Here is a 7,528-nt window from a genome sequence, read left to right as displayed (position 1 = left end):
TACTATCCCACAGAGTTTATGTATTTTCCTTCAAACTTCAAGCTGACCCAGGAGGACACCCATGTTTTCCTTCCCTCTCTCCTAAGTCAACCAAGTGTTATTTCTTCTAGTCCCCCAAGTGAACGCTTGTGTAGAATATTGAGCGTAATCTCTTCAGCCATCTTCTTTGATCTCATTACATAAATCATTTCCCCTCATACTTTGCACTGTCTTTAATTCAGCTCTTCTCTTTCTGTAGTCTTGCTTCTACCCTTCCACTTACAAACTTGCTTTATTTTTCTTTATCACTGTTCACTCACAGAGATGAGGATGTACACACAGAGAGAAAGACAGACAAAAACAATGAGAGAGAAACTTTTAAATATATTTTTACATAATTTCAATCTCTCACACTAATTGTTTCCTTGTAGCGGAATTATCTGGTTACATGACTGTTTCCAAACTGTCCATTGGTTTTTTTGTATTGTTTTTGTTTTGGGGGGTTTGGGGGTTAGTTTTTTTGTGGGGAGACGCGGTCCCAAAGGTGCTTTATTTAAACAGTTCAGGACAGGGACTGAAGCGCCAATAGTGACTGAGGACGCCCGTGGGCCAGCTGTCTTGCAGCCCTCAGTCCAGTCACCGATGAATGGCATTCTGTCACTGAGGTCTCAGTCCCTGACGAGGTGCAGGCATAGCTGGAGCAGCCAGGGAGCAGGGCCAGCCTGGCAAGAGTCACTAACGTGGCCGATATACCACTCCAGCCCTATGCTTTCTTGGTCACGCTGACCAGGACAGGCCGCAGCGTGCGTCCCTGCAGCTTATAGCCCACCTTGCTGATAAGCGCCACCGTGCCCTGCTCCTTGCCTCCACCTGCGCGTGGACAGGGCCTCATGTTCATATGGGTCAAACTTGGCCCCGACGGGGTCCACCCTGAGCAGGCCGTGCTTGGTGAAGGAAGAATTTCTCATCTGGACCTCAGTCGTGACAAGGCTCTCATAGAGGCTCCTGAGGTGAGGGTTGTCCTCGTGGACCTCTTCTTTGGGGACACTCTGTGTGGCCTTCTCCAGGATATCCACGACTTCCAGCAGACCCTTACAGAAAGCCTGGAGGCGGTATAACTTGGCCTCTCCCACCTACTTCTGGCTCCTCTGCCGCAAATTCTCTGTGCTGGCTAGAGCACGCTTGTACTTATAGCTTGTCTCCTGCTGCTGCTCCTCCAGCTTCGCCTTCTCGTCCAGGAGGCCCTTCTCCGGGGAGGGGAGCTGTGCCTTCTGCTTGGCCGGCTCAAGACCTCTTCAAGGCTCTGGCCGTTCTGTTTGGGTGTCCTGCACAGTAGCCAAGGCCTGCCCAGAGGGGGCAACGCACCAGCCACATGCATCGAGCCACCATGACGACGACACCTCTGCACACACCTGTCCATTAGTTTTGTTGGGTTTTTTTTAAAAAAAAAAATTATTTTATTAATTTTAATTCTCATTTACAGAGATTTCGCATTTTCATTCATTCGTTGTTGCACTTTTTTCTTTACCCGCCTTCCCCCCAGTTCGCTCCTCTTTGAAAAGCAAAAGATAAACTATGACAAACAAAGACAACAGGGTTGGGGTCGGGGGGTGGGGGGTATTGTATATCAACAGAGAAGTTTATCTTCTGCTTGTCCACTAGTTTTTAACTGTTACTGTAGCATAGACTCCATTGAGAATCTGCCTAAAAAAGCAATGGACCTTCTCCTTGGAGATGTGAATAGCTACACACACACACACACACACACACACACACACACACACACCCTTGCAACCTGCACATACAATTCCTTGGAGTTCCCGGACCCTAGAGAAGTTGTTGCCACCATTTATCAATATTTCTTGTTCTACTCTCCTTCTAGTTACTCCAGATTATGCTCTCCTGCTGTCTTAAAATTAGGAATTGCTGCGTGGGCAGGGAGAAAAGTGCTATAATGAATGACTGGAAACCCTAAGTCTCTGTAAACTTTCATTAAAATGAAAATTTTAAAATATTAGGAATTGCTGGATCAAGAACACACAAATAGAAGTGATGCGTGTTCAAGCTTTCTTTGAAACCGTGTACAATTGGCATGTTTTGTATGAAACACATTTTCTGACCGGGGAACTTTTAATAGGGTAAATTGTTTGTAAGGCCATACGCCAATAGTTTCCTCTGATAGTTTGATTGATTTAGGATATCTGCTGTATGATGCAATGTAAAGTCTTTTTTTTTCCTTTTTCAGGAAAGAAAACCCAACAAAAACAACAAACCTAACTTGATGTTCTAGACTTAGAGTAGGTAGCATTGGGGCTTGGGTAGGGAGCTGGGGAGGGGAGTCACTGAATGTTTTGTCCTTCCTTTATACTAATGATAGTGCTTTAGACTGAGAATGATGCCGAGCCGTCTCATTTCGCCAATACCTAGTATGTCAATATATATGCATTCCATTTCTTTCTTAACAATGTCCAATTTTCCTACATTCATGCTTCTCACATTCCACGTTGCAATCATTAGTGTCTGCTTATAGCTGTTCCTCCTTCTCTGTATTTCCGTTTCTAAGATCTCAGTCTCAATTGCCATGTCTGCTAGTACAAGCGATAGTCTAAGTGTGCTCTACAGGGTTTTCGAAGGACTGTATTTTCAGAAGTGGATGGCCAATCCTTCTTCCTAGTCTGTCTCAATCTTTAAATATATATAATAGTATCTGACAGACAAGCATTCCACAGAAAAGAGCAGATGAAAGAAAATTGCCACTTATAACAATGACAAATAGATTCAATGTTTCTGCCTACCCACACTTCCTTACTCCACCACCATCCCTTCCTCCTTTTTCCTACACCATTTAATACCCGTCTCCCATTGACCAGCCCCTGATGTGATGGCCTAAGTCTCAAGCCATCAGGATTTCTGTGATTCTGAATATACCGTGCTGCTGTGAGTCTCTTATGATACAGCCAACATGACTTCAATTTAAAGTTGTTAAGTACAACTGTAATGTACAACTTCCACTCCAGGATTGCCTTCTCATGGGTTAATACTGCTTGTCTTCCATTTGAAGCCAGGTGCTGATGCAAATTTTCTTAGCCCAAACTACTCATATGCAAGTTCAAGCTGAAGTTGAGGAAAATTAAATCAAGTCCATGGGAACCAAAATTTGATCTTAAGTCTATCCCACTCGAATTTTAAAACCATATCAGGAACAGGTTTGAGGCCTTGAGCACCAATAAGTGTAGACCAAATGAACTCTGGGAGGATATAAAGAAAATCATCCATGAAGAATGAAAAAGATCATTACAAAGGCTGAAAGAGAAGAAAAGACCAAGACAGATGTCAGATGAGACTCTGAATATTGCATTAGAGTGCCGAGAAGCTAAAGCTAAAGGAAGAAACCAAGAAATCAAAGAACTAAACAGAAGATTTCAAAAGGCAGCCCAGGATAACAAAGCAAGATACTGTGCAGAGAGATGGAGTCAGAAAATCAAAAGGGCCGAACTCACTCAGTGTTTCTTTCTTTTTCTTTTTTTTTTTTTTCAGTGTTTCTTAAGCTGAAGGAGCTGAAAGACAAATTCAAGCCACGGGTGGCAATAGGATATTTGGGTAGAATGTGAAATGATCCAGGAAGAATCAAGAGAAGATGGAAAAAAAATAGATAGAATCATTCTATCAAAAGGAATTGGCTAACACAGAAGAATTTCATGAAATGACATATGAGCAAGAGCCTATGGTGATGAAGGAGGAAGTTCAAATTGCTCTGAAGGAATTGGCACAAAACAAGGCTCCAGGAGTTGACGGCATACCAATTGACATATTTCAACAGACAGACACTGCCCAGGATGTGCTCACTAGGTTGTGTCAAGAAATCTGGAGAACAGCCAGCTGGCCCACTGACTGGAAAAGAGTGATATTTATTCACATTCCAAAGAAAGGTGACCCAAAAGCGTGCAGAAATTATTGAACAATATCATTAATATCACATGCAAGCAAGATGCTGCTGAAAATTATCCAAAAACTTTTAGAACAATGTGTCAACAGAGAACTGCCAGGTGTGCAGGCTGGATTTAGAAGAGGTCATGGTACTAGGGATATTATAGCTAATGTTAGATGGATCTTGGCAGAAAGCAAAGACTACCAGAAGAATGTCTATCTGCGCTTCATTGACTATGCAAAGGCTTTTGACTGTGTGAATCACAACAAGCTATGGCTGACTCTGAGAACAATAGGAATCCCAGAACATTTGACTGCGCTAAAGTGAAACCTGTACTTGGATCAAGAGGCAGTCGTCAGAACAGAGAGAGGGGACACTACATGGTTCAAAATCAAGAAGGGGATTTGTCAGGGTGGTATTCTGTCTCCATACCTTTTCAATCTGCATGAAAAACAGATCATCCAAGACGCTGGGCTGTAATAGGAGGAATGTGGCATCAGGATTGGTGGAAGAATCATCAACAACCTGCATTATGCAGATGACACAACCCGGCTTGCTGAAACTGAGGAGAACCTGAAGCTCTTGCTACAGAAGGTAAAGGACTGCAGCCTCCTATATGGAATGAAGAGAGCACGGCATCCTACTCCCACAGAGGAGTAGGTGAGTTTGATCTACCAGTCTTTCAGTTAGAAGCCATGTGCATTAACTACTGTGCCACTGGAAATAAAATTTTAGGAGCCACAATAGTGTTCTCATAATTATAACGGAAAGATTAAAAACAATCACCGACTTTCTCCTTTTTTGCATATAAGATCATAGCATTGATCTTCTGAAATAGTTTAGAGCAACTAACTTATTTTTCATTATTAGAGAAAAATACACCCTATTTTTTTAAGGCAACTGTAATTTGACTTTTGGAGACATTCCTGCTTTCCTAGTATGAAGGAAGACACACTCCTAATGCAAAGGTTACACCACTTTAACCGTTCAAAGACACCAGTAGCTCTGTGGGAGAAAGATGGGCAATATTCTATAGCTAGACTTTTATTTATTACATATCGCTGAAAGCATTTTTAAAACATTAGCTGTACATGTAAATTATTTATTATGCTACACCCTTTTTTGTAATCAAATTTTAATCATGTTTCAGAGACTATGTCAGTCAGAGAAATAAATTTATAAAAGTTCATTTAAAAATTAGTTACGAGAATAAATTTTTTTCTACTATATGAAGTATGTTGTTATTATGTCATTCAGATATAATAACTCCTTTGGTTTAAGAAGCTTATAAACAGAAGAAAAACACATTAGAAACCTTGTAGAGAAAGTTCATTAGAAAGGAGTTTGGATACATTTGTAGCCTTAATTATTGAAAAGGTAGATGCAGCTGTCAACCTTTCTTCTAAGTGATTGCAACATCATCATTGCAATCTATTGAACAAATTGCCATGGTGATTTGCTAGGCTTAACAATGTATTGGTTGGTTTCCAAGATCATTGACTTTGAAGTGAAAAGAACGGCCTGCCCCATGGAGACATAACTTCCTGGTTACTGTAGTTAGTTACAAAGTTAGACTCCCTGCTATAGAATGCATGCCCATTGGAAAACTGATAATGTGCTAGGCAGTGAGGATGAGGACAATAGATATTTACTACTGATGTTCAATGTGCAAAAAACTGAAACTACAGGACCAGTAAGAATCCAAAACCTCCTGGATTTTGGATGAGAGTTATTCTTAATGAAAGAGTCATGAAAAGGTTCAGAGAAACATGTATTAACATCCAGGATTTAAGTTGAAAATTAAATAAGGCACATAAGCTGAAAATTATGTGCCTGTGGTCAGAATAAATGTTACTCAATCCACCAAGTGGTAATTGGTCTGCGGATATTTCTCTTTATCTCTCTCTGCACTGTACTTATAGAAGGTGAAAAGTAATTTCTGTTCAAGGAATGAAAGAAAAGGTATTACAACTGGCCTCTACTGAATGATTTAACCCCTGCAATAGTGACAGTAATAATTTACTAAAATATTCTCCATAAACAGTAACTTATTTAGAAGATCACAGTTCATATATGCTACTCTCAGAATATTACTGAATAGAATAAATTAGCATTCACAGTGGCTCACATAAATAATAAAGATGAAGAAATTAAACACTTTTAAAGAGTCTTAGTGCACTTAATTAAGTAGAATGTGAATCTTCCCTGGAGTGTCTGACTACCATGAAAAAGGCATCAGAGCATGAAAGACATCAGAGTCTAAGTGTCTCTTTTTATCCCAAGAAAAACCAAAAATAAATTGTAACAAAATAGTTTCACAATGTAAGTGCAATGTTCTACAGTTGAAATACTTCTATAGACATTGTTTCCTCCTCCAAATTTTATAGAGAAATAAGAGAAATCCATTTGCTAATTATTTGTGATAGGTATTTGGTGGAATTACAGATGCTATATATCTTCACCAGGCCACATTGCACCAGAGAAGGCTAGACTGGACTGAAATTATTATGCTGGTGGTTATTTGTGCACTACTCTTTTTACAGTTTAACCTTGAGGTAAAACACATACTCGTCAGTCTGTTATATTGCTGCTCACTTTATATCTTAGGTATGTATAAGCTTTGCTTTCTTGTTTTAATTTGCTCTTATGAGTACAGGTCTGTCAGTTTGCTGTCCTTGAGTGAATTACAAGTTTCTGTTAAAGAGGCAATTGTTGTTGTTGTTGTTGTTGGTTTTAGGTGTCATCAAGTCAAGCATGGCTCATAGTGATCCTATGAACAAAAGATCTGAACCCAGTCCTGTCATGTGTCATCCTCACACTTCCTGACACACAAGAAGAGCCCATTGCAGCAGTTACCTTATCAATCCACCTGATTGAGGGTCTTCCTCTCCTCTGCTGACCCTCTACCCTTCCCAACATCATGTCCTTCTCCAAGGAATAGCACCTCTAGCAACATGTCCAAAGTATGTGAGGTGAAGCGTCATCACTTTTGCCTCCAAGGAGCACTCTGGTTGCACCATCTCCAAGACATATCTGTTCATTTTCTTGGCAGTCCATGGAATGTTCAGTGTTCTTCTACAACATTACAGATCAAAGGTGTCAATTCTTTTCCTGTCATCTATATTCATTGTCCAAGTCTCAGATGCATAGCTAGCAATTCGAAAGACTGTGTATGAATGGATCAGATGTACCTTTGTCCTCAATCTGACATCACTACTCCTCAATAATTTGGAAAGGTCTCTAAATGAAGATTTTCTTATTTCAATGCATCTCCTTATTTCCTGACTGCTGGTACCAAGGGTTTTAATTATGAATCCAAGCGAGATGAAGCTGTTGACAGTTTCAGTCTCCTCTCCGACCATGGCGAAGCTGCCTATCAGTCCAATGACAAGAATCTTCATTTTCCTGATGGAATAATCTTCATTTTCCTGAAAGAAGGTATAGCACCAATATTTTAAATACCAGCAGGGTCATCCAGGGTGTTTAAGTTTCAGTAGAGCTTCTAGATTAAGATACACTAAGAAGCATGATTGGCCATCCACTTCTGAAATAAAAGCCCATAAAAATCATATAGATAATAAATAGACATTATTAAATATAGTATTATAAGCAGAGCCCTCA

The 7,528-nt window shown here is 40.2% G+C and overlaps 1 pseudogene; it reads right to left on the bottom strand.

Annotated features, from left to right (window-relative positions):
• Window positions 1–742: 742 nt before the first annotated feature.
• On the bottom strand, window positions 743–1,357 carry LOC102854743 (annotated as a pseudogene).
• Between the last annotated feature and the right edge of the window lie 6,171 nt (window positions 1,358–7,528).

This window comes from Elephantulus edwardii, unplaced genomic scaffold (assembly GCF_000299155.1).
Source record: "Elephantulus edwardii isolate Elephantulus edwardi_28Jun2011 unplaced genomic scaffold, EleEdw1.0 scaffold00012, whole genome shotgun sequence".
NCBI lineage: Eukaryota > Metazoa > Chordata > Mammalia > Macroscelidea > Macroscelididae > Elephantulus > Elephantulus edwardii.
The sequence above is the reverse complement of the archived record's forward strand: the minus strand, read 5'-3'. Positions and strand labels throughout refer to the sequence as shown.